The sequence below is a fragment of the Lonchura striata genome, chromosome 8, assembly GCF_050655825.1.
Source record: "Lonchura striata isolate lonStrDom1 chromosome 8, ASM5065582v1, whole genome shotgun sequence".
NCBI lineage: Eukaryota > Metazoa > Chordata > Aves > Passeriformes > Estrildidae > Lonchura > Lonchura striata.
In genome coordinates, this window is record NC_140710.1 from 10,816,054 (window position 1) to 10,830,104 (window position 14,051).

At 48.8% G+C, this 14,051-nt stretch overlaps 1 protein-coding gene across 7 annotated transcripts in view; it reads right to left on the reverse strand.

Moving 5' to 3' along the window:
- The window catches only part of ST3GAL3 (ST3 beta-galactoside alpha-2,3-sialyltransferase 3), a 186,110-nt gene extending 173,617 nt beyond the window's left edge, over positions 1-12,493 (reverse strand). For 6 of the 7 annotated variants that reach the window (XR_014956868.1, XM_085585749.1, XM_085585746.1 and 3 more), the window contains exon 1: positions 288-12,493. The gene's annotated coding sequence lies outside the window, so the exon portion shown is untranslated. The remainder of the gene's footprint in view (positions 1-287) is intronic. The other variant, XM_085585744.1, reaches the window with a different exon arrangement.
- Positions 12,494-14,051: the final 1,558 nt, after the last annotated feature.

The window sequence follows — 14,051 nt, forward strand, 5'->3', positions numbered from 1 at the left end:
AGTGCAAGTTGGTTGCTAGTGTGGCCAGGCTTCCAGAGCTACCACACTCCTCTGCAGAGACATAAGGGAGACACATGTCACACTGATAGACCTTAGGTTTTTTGAATGCCAACAACATACAGCACAGGAGACCAACAGACTCATACAAGCACTTTGGTATCACTGCCACCAATATCCCCTTGAAGAGGTATGTGGAGAGGGGACACAACCACATTCATGCAGCCCTGTCTATCTGTAAATCTGCCCCCAAGCTACTGCTCCACCAACCCCCAGTTGGAAGGGCTGACCTGCTCAAGAAGCTCGTTGCTCTGAAGGCAGCTCCCTTCCCTCCAGCTTCACGGCGAGCTAGCAGCCAGGGCTGGTGCAGGCAGCTTTCTCCTATGGCCCCAGCTCTGCTGCTGGGCTCATTTCTTCCAGCAACTCCACCAACTCCTGTGCCACATCATGTCTGGCTGGAGCCCAGTTTTACTTCACAAATGCTTGCTTTGTGCCTGCTCCTCTCTTCCCCTCTTCATCCCTCAATCTGCGTAAGATGGGTCTCATCTTCCTGCCTCAACCGCCCTTGTCCCTGTGACACAGAGCTGCTGCACTGCCTGCTGTCACTGCACCACATCTGCTCCAGCTGTCCCCAAGCTTCACCTAAACCGCCCCCGTACCGCATTTGAAACCCGCGGTGTGTGGGCACAGCAGGTGATCTGATTTCAGCGATGAGATAAGCAGGGACCTACAGCACGAAGCCAAATAGCTACAAGTCTGGGGCTTGCTCCTGAGCCTGTGTTTGTCACTCAGGAAACTCTAACCCAGTTATCAGGTGTCAGTGTGCTGCTAAGAGCCCAGGATGAAGTCACCCTTCTTCCCAGCCTGGAAAAAACTCAGAAGGCAAGTGCCGTGCATCTTGGAAAATCAGGTACTAGTGCCTGGCAGCTGTTTGATGGCCATGAGATGAATTAAGGCAATGATTAGCGGCGTGATTTGGTTCAAGTAGCAGGACTTTAGTCTGAACATGTTCCTACTTAGCTTACACATTTCATTCGCAGGCAGATGTCAAGCTGGATGTTGCTAGGAGATAGACAGCAGGGGAATAATTAAGTCTGATTAAATCCTATCATATTGCTGTGCTGCTTTCCAGAATGCTCTGGAGCTTTTTAAAGCCAAACTGACCAAATGATCAGGCAAGTGATCTAGCCCATTCTGCTCCACAAAACCCACCTGCAGCAAACCAGCTGAGTTTGTAGCTACTCATGTGTCTGCAGAGAATTTCCTACAGCAGCACTGGCCATGATCTGGAGAAAAAAGGCTCTGGCAGAGGGCACAGGTGGTAGCTGCATTAGCAAGTAGCATAAAACAGTTAGGGCTGGTCACTGCTTGGAGCAGGCAGTGAGGGGTCCTACCGTTGTGTCCCTGCATCAATGCTGCAAAGACACTCATGTTGGACTAAGCATGACTTGGACACACCAGCATGACCATAAGCAAAGCTTCCTTCAGCCCTTCTTCTGAAAGGAGATGCCGTAATTCTCTGCAAATTCCCCTCATGTGCATGAGGAAATGCTGAGCAGCATCTTTTCCCACTAGAAAATTAACTTAGGCTGTAACTATCTGCATCAGATGTCAAATACACACATCGGTCTCCAGGCTTCCTTCATAGAGACTTCTAATCTCATTTTGTTTCTTTACCCTATAAAAATTACTGTTCTAATACACTGTAATCCTTCTCCCCAAATGAAACTTCATCAAATCAGACCAAATACTAATTAATGCAATACTTTATGATTAATAACATACCACTATATACCACAGCAAAGATTTCTTTCAGTAAGGGCTAGACAGAGATTGCCTCTGCTGATGCACAGGCTCAAGGAATGCAATCTGGGCTGTAAGACACTTGTAGTTTGTCTTATCTCTCAGACCAAACTTGTTTCATTTCCCACAGTCATTAAGTATTATTCTTAAATGCAGACTGTGAACGTGATCAGACTGTGGAGAACACTTTACATATGTGGTGCTCTGGCTACTCTAAGAACAGAAATATTAAACAGCATCAGCACCAAGCCCACACAAAACAGGTTAAAACAATCTGAACTTGGCTCAAAAATTCTGCCACCCTCCAGATGTTTTCAACAGCAAAGAATCACACTTACCACTTTGGGAGCAAGTAAGCACCTGGAGCCTGCCTGATTGCCTCCCCAAGTGCTCTGCCTGACTGGACCAGTTTTCCAAGGATCTTCCTCACATGAAGTGACCCAATGGGCCTGCCTGGCAGGTGGCTGTGCAAGTGCAAGCCCCTGGCCAGCACCCTGCTCAGCAGTTCATCTCCTTGCAGCAATTCCAATACTCTATGTCTGGTTCACTCATAGTTTCCAAGACAGGAGGTAGGCTTGAATTGAAGACTCCCACTTTTCTGGGTCTGTTTCAGGAGTCCCTCACCCTCACGTTCAGAAGAGCATCCCACCTCCCTGTGTCTGGCTTCAGCTTGCAGACATACAATTTTATTCTGCCTTCTGCTTGATTAAAGATCCTTTCAGAGCCTGGCATATTCTCTTTGTGACATTATACATATGCTGCAAGCAAACCCCTTCTCATCCGTCTTTCTGAAAAGCTAAATATACTGAGTCGCTTAATTCTCTTTCTGCCAGGCTTTTCCTCCCACCCTCAAGCCATTTTTTGCCTTTCTACTCTATAGAGCCTCTCTGATTTTCTTGAATCCTTTTCAAGATATAGAATCCCACAGTGAGCATCCCTAATGCTTTGACACAGGGATTTAATCTGCTTTTCCTATTTTCTGTCTTAAAGGGCTGCATTAGTCCTTTCTACCATAGCATCAGGATAAACATTCAGGCAGGATCCTCTCAAATCTTTTCCAGACCCCCTGCTGGCAGATTAGAACCACCTGTGTCTCAGTGGCACATCCAGGGATTGATGAATGGAGTTTGCTGGTTGGAGACACCTCCACTCCCACACACACCTCTCTCCCTTACTCCCTTGTCCTAGAATCACAAATATCATGATTACCACATTTGGGGGGGTTAGGGAGCTGAGCTTGGCAGGCCTTAGGAAGATTTGCTGAGCTGTCCAGGAGCAAATATCCTGGTCCCAGTAGGTTACTGCACCATGAAAGAGAGGAGAGTGCAGAACCAAGCAGTGCCTGCTGGCATGCAGGCTGGTTTGACTGTCTGGGAGATATTTTGCGATGCCTGTTAATATTTTACCCATTCTGTCCAGAGTGACAATGGTCACTGTAGATCTGTGCACTGACTAGTTACCAGGCTGCACACCACGAACACAGCCTCATAAAAATAATGAGCTAGTTGAAGATTCCATCTTTAATTCTACTCCTTAAGAAACCAGCTAAAATAACCTCCCCCCAGCAGCCTCCCCAGTGAAACCTACCTGAGATCTGGGAGTGAAATAGGGAGTCTTGCTCAGCCCAGGTGTCATCACTGGATATCACAGTGCATTTCTTCATGCCAGTGCTGCAGGAACCTTAAATGAGCCCAGTTCCAGCTGTGCCCATGCTGCGTCTCTGAAGCCAGGAGTGCTGTCCTTGAGTTTCTGAGATGATTGCTGAATAAATGTGAATTTCAGAAATGCTTAGAACTGTGATGGCCAAGAACCTCAATGGGTTACTCTTGAGTTCTCCAGACAGACATTACCCCATTCCTATTCATACCATAAAGACACCTGGAAGAGTCACGTGAGGCAGGCAGCCACTGCCACCTCTCAAACGGGAATGGGAGGAATGACTCCATCTCACATGCTGTCACAGAGAGGAAGGAATTTGGCAAAGCAGTGGCACAAGAAGAGGCTGCATCTCCCCAAACCAGCCACACTCATGCTACAGGCCCAAGTAATTTGCAGACAATTAGATGATTTAATCACAGACTCTCCCAAACACATGTGTTAATTTTTAATGAATAGTCAGCTGGTAGGAGGCCAGTATAATCTAAAGGGTCAAAGCAATGGGCAGAGAGATGGCAGAGAGCCCCAGACTACCACTGGGTAGGTGAAAGCACAGCTAAGGGCATCCTGAGGCTGTTATGCAGGGAAACTTCTTCCTAGGCAAAAGAAAGTTCTGGGTGCTGAGAGTAGGAGCATTTATAGAGAACACTTTGCCTTCTCCACTGCTTTCAATAATGCTGCAGGATTTTAATTAAAAGTATGTAATATAAAGAATTAATAAGACTCAAGTAGATTAACAACTACACATATTTACAACTACATTCTGAGATCTTGTTCAGTGAGCCAAGACTTAATGGGAAGACATCAACAACAGGAAGACTACCTAGATCCCCAATGACCCTGGTCCAGTGACATTTAATAGCTCTTAATATCAACAATCTGGATGACAAGATGAAGGCTTACATTTGGGTCTGATTAAACACTGAATGCTGCTCGCTGCTGCAGCATGAGCTGAATGGCCTGGGAAAATTATAACAGCCCCCAGCACAATGATGGGCTGCAAAGGAAGGTTCTTGGGAATGGAGAAGACAGGCTGTACTGCAGGGTGGAGAATCCCCCTGAAAGTGGGGGTGGAAAGTGAAATCAAGGAAAAAAGCTGCCAAAGAGTTGCCCCTACACATGACTGTTACCATGAACCTGCAACACAGTACCTTGGCTCTGAGAGCCATGAGTCAGAGGGGCATGGAGGGGATTTCCAAGGAGAGGTACAGCTCTGGCAAAGCCAACTTGATGTCCAATCCAGCTATCCAAACTTCAGGCACAGAAATCCCAAGGAGCAGCAATACCACCACAAGAAAGGAGCTAAGGGTTGGAAATGTGACAAATAAGGCTGATGTGAGGAGTACAAGCTATTTCACTGCCCCAAGAGAGGGTCTCCTCACGGCCAGAGGGTACAGAGTACTGGTATAGGCAGAAGGAAATGCAAAAGCCAAAGGTGAGAAGTTGAAGATGGGAAAATCTCAAGCCTGGAATTAAGTCAGCACAGTCACTGAAGGCTGCAGAGGCAGTCATCCTTACCATGAAGCAGCTTGCAAAATAAGTTTAGATCTCAACTAGATCTCAATAAGTTTCAGGTCTCAAATTTTTTTGACATCTGTGGCTCAGGCATGAAGAAGAGATGCTGCATGGACATGCTTGCTGTTTTGCCCTGACCTGTAAGCACCCCTCCTGATCTCCTGTACAAACAGCTCCAGCAGCACAAAGGAGGCCAGGACTGATTCCTGCAAGCCAGAGAAGGCAGTGGAGAAGGTGCAGAGAGGCTCTGCCTGAGGACAGTTTTGCTCACCTGCTCTTCCAGCTCAGGCACATGTCTTTCTAAAAACAGGCACGACAGCCTGAGCTGGCTCTGTGGCATTACACTACCTGCAGCAGTGCTCATTGCCAGCCCTTGACCCTGGGAATGTGTAATTTCCAGCCTGGAGCTTTAATTACTTGCACTGGAGCCATCCCTTGTGCACCTTAAGCTGGTCTGCTATGGTGATGGGGCCACTAGCCATGGGCTCCTCTTTTCATCCTGTTCAGCCTGAACCTCATCTTCATTGCTCCATGGTGAACTGGAGCCTCTGAACCCAAGTAATGCACCAGCAACCTTCATACAACACAGCAACTGTTACTCATACTTGTTTGAAGAAACATGCATGCGTAAGTGAGCTGATGCCAAAACCCACAGCATAAGCACAGCAGCACAAGTACCCGAGCCAGTGTCCACTCAGGTTTACAAACCTTCCCCATTTGTGTCACTCTGGTCTCTTCCCCACGTGCCCAAAGGAAATGGTCAGCAACACTGCCTTTGATAAGCAACTCCCAGGGCATGCCTTGTCTGCAGAGCCACAGGCTGCACCCCTGTGGGTGACTGCCCTTCTCAAAACCGCGTGATGCACCAAGGGACATGAACACCTCCCAGGGTGCAGGGCCGTGATCCCAGAGAGATGCTCTTGAAGCATCCCACCTCCCACACATCTGAGACCAGGGCAAGCATACTGCTTAGGAAAGAGATCAAAGAGATGGGAAGTAGCAAGGGCAAGGAGAAGCAGGAGGAAGAGAAAGCACCAGGCACCCCAAATTATGCCAGTCACTGGGAAGGTGGGAGGCTGGTGCTACTAGTGGAGGTGCTTCCTTGGTCATGAGAACAGCTGCCTGGCCTAGGGCACTGGGTTGGTAGGGCAGCTAACAGCTGAGGTAGCCCTGCCATGTCCCAGTGCCTTTCTTCCCCACTCCTGAGTGCTGAGGCTTATCTGCTCTGTCTTGGGAAAAGGAAGAAAGGAGAGGAACCACCCAGCATGGTACAGGCCATAGGAGCTGTGTGAGAGTGCACAGGGGCTGTGAGCTCAGTTTGCACTGCCCTGACCCCTGCGCTCCAGGACGTGGCCAAGAGTTTTGTGCTTGGCAGGACATAAACATGCTCGGTTTTGGAGATTCAGCATTTGTGACAACCTGTGCATTCCTGTGCAGCTGCTTTGCATAACAGGGAGAAAGGCCTCTGGGTGCTCTGTTTGCTGGCAGGATGTGGGCTAATAGCAGTTATGAAGAGGCAGCTACCAGCCACAGGCAGGGGACACAGACAGAAGGGTGATGCTAAAACACCTCAACACCCCCCTCAAGTACTTCACTCGAAGTCACACAAATCTATGTTGGTATGAGTGAGAACAGGACTAAGAGGACACTGTATCCTTGTGTAGTAATTGGGATCCTTAACAGTGAATGTACAGAGCTGCCAGCCAATGGAGGACTTTGCCTCTGTCCCAGCAGTCATGGGGGACCAGCCAGGCCAGCAGGTCCTTATTTTCGGTTGCAGCCCACCCCACCCAGCCACAAGAAGGTGGGGACAAAGCTCCACCTCTGCAAAGAAGCTTTTCCACCCTGCTCCATGGGAACCAATTTCCTATGCCACAGCCAAGGGAATGTGAACTTTCTGCAGCCACAGCTATGCTGGGGGATGCTGTCAGATCAACAGGGTCAGGCAGAAGCAGCTGCTCAGGGCTGGAGCTTTCCAGGTCTCAGTAGCCAGTTGAGGTAGGTTTGCACCTGCAGCTGAACTGGTCCTTCCAATGAAGGGATGGGGTAAGACAAACACAGTGAGGTGTTGTTACCAGTGACACCCTTCCCAACAGACTGGTTCCTGGTGGATGGGGTAGATTAGCACCACTGCTTTCTGCAGTCACCCAGACAAGTCCTGTGTTCAGAATCCAGCACCTACAATCCACCCAGGTTGGCATTTGAGCACTGGTGTGAAGCTGGGTAATGCAGCCTGCTCCAGCCCAGCCCAGCTTCCATCTAACCTAACCACAGACCTTGTGTAGGACAGCTCTCTCCTCTGCCAGCACCCACAACACAATCATAGCTTGGCAATGTCACCTCCCAGCAGCACTGTGTCATTGTGTGTGTGTCCAGGGCATTGGGGACCTGTTTCATGCAAGGCCTCCCCCCAGCAATGCTGAGGGACCAGCTTCAGACAAGCCTGGCCACAGGAGACAGCCTTGTGCCCCAGATCTCCTGCCCTCCATCAACTCATCCCAGCCACCTCCAAATCACTGCTGCTTCTGCTCCACTAATTGTGGCCCCACACAGGGCTCTGATGAAAAGGGGAAGCTTTGATATCTTCTTCCACAGAATTTTCCAATAAGCCTCAGGCCCTGCAGAAAAGCCAAACTCCTCAGCTGAAATGGCTCCCCAGTTCTGTGACAGCAAGTGACCATGTGCAAGTTTGTCACTGCCATGCTTCAGTCCCACAGTTTGATATTCGCCCCTCCTTTTCCTTCACAAGCCAGGAAATACCCTTAACATCAAGAGCCAGTGAGACCTGGGGAATTCATGAAGCTGCTCTCTCAGAAGCAGTGAAGCTGAACAAGTTCAGAGGGAGAAGGATGGGGGCATCCTGCACCAGTAGCTGCTCCCAGCAAGCCCAGAGCCACAGTACCTGGTCAAGTGTTGCCTTCCCTGGGGGAGGGGAAGCTTCTCCATTGCACCAGGTGGCTCCAGCTGGGAAAGGCATCAAATGGTCTGGATGTGGAGTGAGCCTGTCATCTCTCCCTCATCAGTACAGCCAGGCCTAAAAATATCCCAGAGTAGGTGGTTGTGCTACAGTCTCCATTATGCAGATGAAAATGGCTGGTCCATGCCAGAATGCCTGGGGAAGCACCAGCTCCTCTGCCCTGCACTGGCACAGGATCTTGGGATCCTGTGCTGTGCTGCAGAAATCTCCATAGGAGAGAGGTGCTAGGGACAGACCATGGCACAGAGCATCCCAGCCAGGCACAGCATCACTGCTAGGGATATCCTGGTCAGGGCAGACAGCTCCATAAGCTTTGTCCCTCCTGGGTGCATGGGACTGAGCATGGTGGGGAAAAGTGGAACAGAGTTTCACAGCTCTCTGCCATGAACTCCAAACAGTAATGAAATGGGGAGCTGCCCAGGCAGCACATGATGAGTCAGAAGTGCACCCAGGCAACTGAACTGACAGCACTGTGTGTGCAAGCATAAGGGTACATGGAGCCAGAGGACAAGTTAGCAAAGCAGCCAGAGCATGAGTGGGATGAACCCTAAGCCAGCCCACAGGAAAAGCCAGAGAAGCACAAGAGCAAGGGGCCAAATTTACAGCTTGGCAAGGAAGAGGGCTGGCTGGCTTTGTACCCTTCAACATACTGCCAAAAAGCAAAGCTGCCAGCTCCTCCCTTCCCATGCCTGCACATCCCAAATCCACAGGGTGTGACAGTGAGCACAGCTGCTGACGCTGAGCCTCGGGCACTCGCTCACCCAATAAACCTGACTGAGTGGGAAAAGCAGCAGAGACTGCTGGAGAAGTCAGGAAGGATGTAGCAGCTCCTGTAGGAATGGCTTACAGAATAATATCATGAATCCAGCACCAGAGATTCTGGCTCTGATATAGACTCTTGGCTGGGAGGCAGAGTCTGATTTAATTCCAGCCTCAGAGGTGTCCCCAGGATGTCACAATCACCCTTGACCACAAACCTGAAGTGCTGTTTACTCACCCTCACCACATGGTGTGCTTTCCTCAGATCCTGGGCCAGCAGGGCAAGCCCCCTGCACAACCAAACCTCTCCTGGAACAGTGACCCAGCATCAAGGCCGCACTGGCTGGGTGGCACTTCCCAGAGGCACATGCTCCAAGCACGGACCTGTCACACCTCTCCCTGCACAAGACTGTTGGCAGCTCCCACAGCCTGCACAGAGCTGTCGCCAGGGATCAGAGCCCTGAGCAATCTCACCTGCTCATAGGGCTGGGGGAGAGGTTGTGCTGGGAGAGCAGTGAACCCAAAACACCATATGGCCCAGTCATAGGCAGGCATCTGCTCACTGGGAGTGGAAAGTCTACTTCAGCAGGTACCAGGCACCTCTCCAAAAAGGCTGCACAAGGGCTCTTCTGTCCAGTGGCTTCTGGAGGAAGGATTCTCTAGGCAGGCTCCAGCCTGCCTGGAGAGGGGGCAAGGATCTGCTGTGAGAGGTAATGACAGTCTAGCCCCTAGGATCACCCCCATAGCCCTAACCCTGCACTCTCTGTGGGAATGATCTGTGCAGCCTCCACACAGCCAGTGCACTACTGGAGGCTGCTTCTTTGCAGTGTGCACAGAAGGCAAAAGGACTGATCCAGGTCCCCCAGGTCTGCCCCCACAAGATGACAGAGTGGAGGACACACACAGGCAGGAGGGATCCTGGGCAGCTGTCTCAGCCAGCATCGTCCAGGGTAGCAGTGAACAAACCAGGCTCCTGGGGAAAAGACCTCCCCAGCACACTGTGCCAGTGCAATGCCCCACACAGACAACTGTCCAGCCCAGAATAGGCAGGGCAGTAGGGCAGGAGAGACCTCACTACACTGGGCTGGAACCCCTTGAAAGGGCTCCTCTCGACAAGGTGAGGAGTGAGGAGCAAGAAGCCCTGCCTTGTGTACTGGCCCATCAGGTGCTGACGTGCCTGGCTCCCAGCCCACCAGCTCGGAGTCACGCAGCTCCCATGAACGCTGTCTTTCTTCTCCCTGCTGCAAAGCCCTTGGCAGCCCCTCACCCGCTTCAACTGGGGAGGGATACGAGCCAAGTGCTCTTTTTCTGTCCTTTCCCCTTGCCAGGCTCTGCATATGCTGAGGGCCCACGTCGGGGGTCTCCCTGCTGGTGACAGCACTGCAGACCTCTGCTCCCAGAGGAGTCACCCTCCAACCAGTGAGGAAAAGCAGGGTTGGCTCCAGTCCCACTGTGTGGACAACTGAGGGTCCAAACAGGATTCCCTGTGCTACCTCTGCAAATGAAAGAGAGAATGGCAGAATTTGAGCATTTACACTTCTGCCAGTCCCTGTGGAGACCAGCAGTTAAACAGTGTTTGGAAACATCTATCCAGCTGGAACTGGGAAGGCTAGAGAGGATTCAGGACAGATCCATCTCTGGCTGCCAACACAACTGCTCTCTTCATCCTGCACTGGCTCTGCTGGGCCTGGACAAGCAAAGCTGTGTTCCTGCTGCAGAGCCAAGTAGCCTGGGCAGACATCCACCACAGGCAACCACAGTTCCAAACCACATGGGCCGCTCAGTCCTTTGGTGTAGCCGCTTCCCATCACCAGTTTCCCTGCTCTTCTGTATCACATCACTCCTGGAAAACTTCAGTTTTCCATGGAACTGTCTGCAAGTTAACTGCTCCTCTGTACCTGCAGCCCATCAGAACCCACCACCCACACCAAAGGCATCCATGCACATTATCCTGCACCCAATACACTGCCATTTCTTCCTAATTGCTTGGGGCTGTCAGGAAAGAAGTTTGAGTTAACCCCTGCTGCGAGGATAGGCAAGAACATTAGCCCAAAATTGCAGAGACACTGTATTCAAAAGAAGCAGTATCACTTAAGGAAATGAGAGTCCAAGCATATGAACTAATATCAGCTCATTCACAATCATCTGATCCTCCTGTCTGAAATTCTCTGGAGGTCCATGGGTACAACACAGTGCCATGCCTCCTTACATTCAGCAAGACTGTGGGATTAAGTCACTATACTTGAAGTAGTTTGCTTTGGTCTATAGCACACTTGTTGGGCTGTAAAGACAGGTTTGCTCCTAACTCCATATGGAGGATTTCAGCCTGGATACGAGAACCAGCCACCCACCTTGCCTACAGCCTGTGAGGAGGCAGCTCTTGCTTCAGCTAGCAGTGTGGATAACAGTGAGAGCATCCCAGTTCCCGGGGTGTTGGGCAGCATGAGGGGCTCATGCTGCCAGGCAGTAACTCCCAGGAGGTAGAAGAGCCCAGGCAGCAGACCTATTTCATTTCTCTCCTTCATGAAGGTGTTCACAGCCACTAGAATAATTTATAACAGTGAGAACATTTCCTAAATGCAAAATTCCAGGTCAAAGACACCTCTTCTCGGGCTCTCCTATCTCACTCAGTTTTGTTTCAAAATTAACATGCATACTATACCATTTAAATCTTTTTCCAGTACCCTCCCACATACTTCCCTCATTTGCTAGGTGCTGTCAGAACTGTTTTGATGCTGGTGTTGTCATGTTACTCATGCTGCAGCAAGGAGGCTGTGGCAGTGCTTCTGCATGGATCTGCCACAGCTCCATGAAAAGATGGCAATCAGGTGAATGTTTCCCATTTCTCTGGAGACCATTCTGGTGAGGTCAAAGGTAACTGCAGATACACACCCTCAGCTATACTCATCACTGGAACCAAGCAACAAATTCCAGCTGGAGTGTTGTGCTCTTCATTCATCCAAGGGAGAAATCTAAAGCTGTTCAACAGCCCTAACAGCAATGTGGAAAAATGAAGACTGATTATGGGAAAAGAGAAAAAAGGCTTATATTGGCTTTTAGCAATACAACAATATTGTTGTTCATGTTCAGCTGAAAATACTACATGCTTTACACTAATCTAAAAGCCCACACTAAAAGGTTTTGTATAGTATCTACAAATTTGTCATGGAAAAGGAGCCATTATCATTTTCCCCAAACTACAAAAGCTGGCTATAGGAATACCTGGCACATTAGGTTTCAAAGATATGAACTCGACACCACAATAAGCAAACTCCTCAAGGTTACTGATACACCAAGTGTATCACCAAAAATCCCTGACTCCCTGAGCTAGAGTAGAAGAATCTCCTTTACCTGACTGCCAATTCAGCAGGTCTTAACCAGCAGTGTGAAATTCAAGAGTCAACACCAAGTCAAAGAACAGAGCTGTCTGAGACTGCGCCCAGGTAAGATTTTTCTGATGACTCCTCTCCTGGCACTCTCAGCTAAAAAAGGGAATCTAAGGCAATTCAGTTCTTGCTGTACATGTCTCAGCTCTGTGTTTCAATGAGTAGAGATGATTCTGTGGTTCCATCCCTGTTCTAGTTAAACAGCCTAGCCGGACTGGGTCTTTAAATAACAGAACACTTAGGTCTTTGAAAGACACTTGAGAACTCACTAGATAAGCATTAAGGAGATGAATATTAGAAAAGAATAATGCTAATAGAAAAATTAGAAGCATGATGAGATTTTCCAAGTCCCACTGCTTTAGTTCTTAAATTAGTTTGCAGATTGTATTTTTTGAAATTTGATTTATTTCTTGAGGAAACTGAAAACAACATACAGGCTATCAGTCTTGATTTCACCCCATGTTTCATTAAAAAACAAGCACGACTGCAGACTGTCAGACAACAGGAGCCCAGTTAAAGAATGGAAGAACAGAGATGCATTAGAAGCCTTAGGATAAGTGACTATGCTCCTCAAATAGTGCAGAATCAATTCAACCCAGCTAAAAACACCATAAAGAGAGAGAAGAAGCAAGGAGAATGAGTCCTACTACTGACAGTACTGTGTCTGGTCATCTGAGAAGCCTGCTGATAGAAAAGCGGTCTCCTAGAAGTCCAGCCACAGGCAGAAACATTACTGCAATCAGGTGCTTTACAAAGACTACAGCCGCCTTTTAAAATGTTACAAAAAGTTATCACTGACTTGTGAAGCTCATCCTGAATGAAGGGAAAGCCACTATTTGTTTATACAAACATTGCCCCTCGTGAGTCCAACCTGAACCAGTCAGATGGAAGCCTCATGAAAAATGAAGAGGTCTACTGACTTCAGCACCACATGCAATGGACCCAACAAAGGGCCCCCAGAGTGCACACTGAGCATGATTTTATACTGAACATACTCAAGAAACATCTGACAGCTGATAATCTGGCAGCTCCTCACCCTCACTGGAATGATGCTGTAAAAAGGATAAACACATTTCCAAAAAAGCCACAACCACTGAAGAAAATTATCAAACATGGTAAGAGTCTTGGCAATGGAAAGCTAATGTAGTTTTGAGACAGCTGCTCTGTACAGAGCTTTTACTGCTATCTGTTATACTTCAAGCCATAAACCAAATTGCTTTTGCAAAGTCAGATAATAAAGACCCTTCAAACGTCAGGGTCACTGATCTTAAGTTCAGAGAGAAGCTAAAACACAGTTTAGTCCCTGCAGCAGTTAACAGTGTGCTCACATTTGAATGATGCAGCACAGGAACTGACAGGAAAATTGGGAAGACCCTTTGTCACAAAGTGCAGGAAGGCAGCAGTTTCCAAAACAGTGCAGTCAACTGTACAAGTGTCAACAAGAGCAAATCTGGCACCTGCAGAAAACATGCCAGAAACAGGTAACAAAACTCATGTTCCAAAACAAACACTATGCATAGGAGCTCCTGAAAATTTCTGAATACTGTCAGAGGTGAGTGGCAAAACCTACTGCAGGTGAACAACTACACTGAGTTGGACAGGACACTCAAGAATCAGTAAAATCCAACTCTTGGCCCTGCACAGAGCAGCTCAAGAACCAACACCAAGAACACCACACCAAACAAATCCAGCCGTTTCCTACTAGGTCATCGTTTTAGGATGAAGCTGTTGAACCAGATGTTTGCAGCACAGGTATAGCATCTGACACCTAAAAGGTCCATTTAAGTTCTACCAGCAGTTTGGGAACAAAGCCTGAATGCAGGCACCTTTTCTCTGGAGGGAGAGAGACAAGGAGTATATTTTTCAGTAACATGCAGGTAGTGTTCATCCTATGAGAAGTTAATACCAAATTAACTCACAGAGGCAAGTTTGTTAAGGCCCTGCCAGCTCTTCTCCAC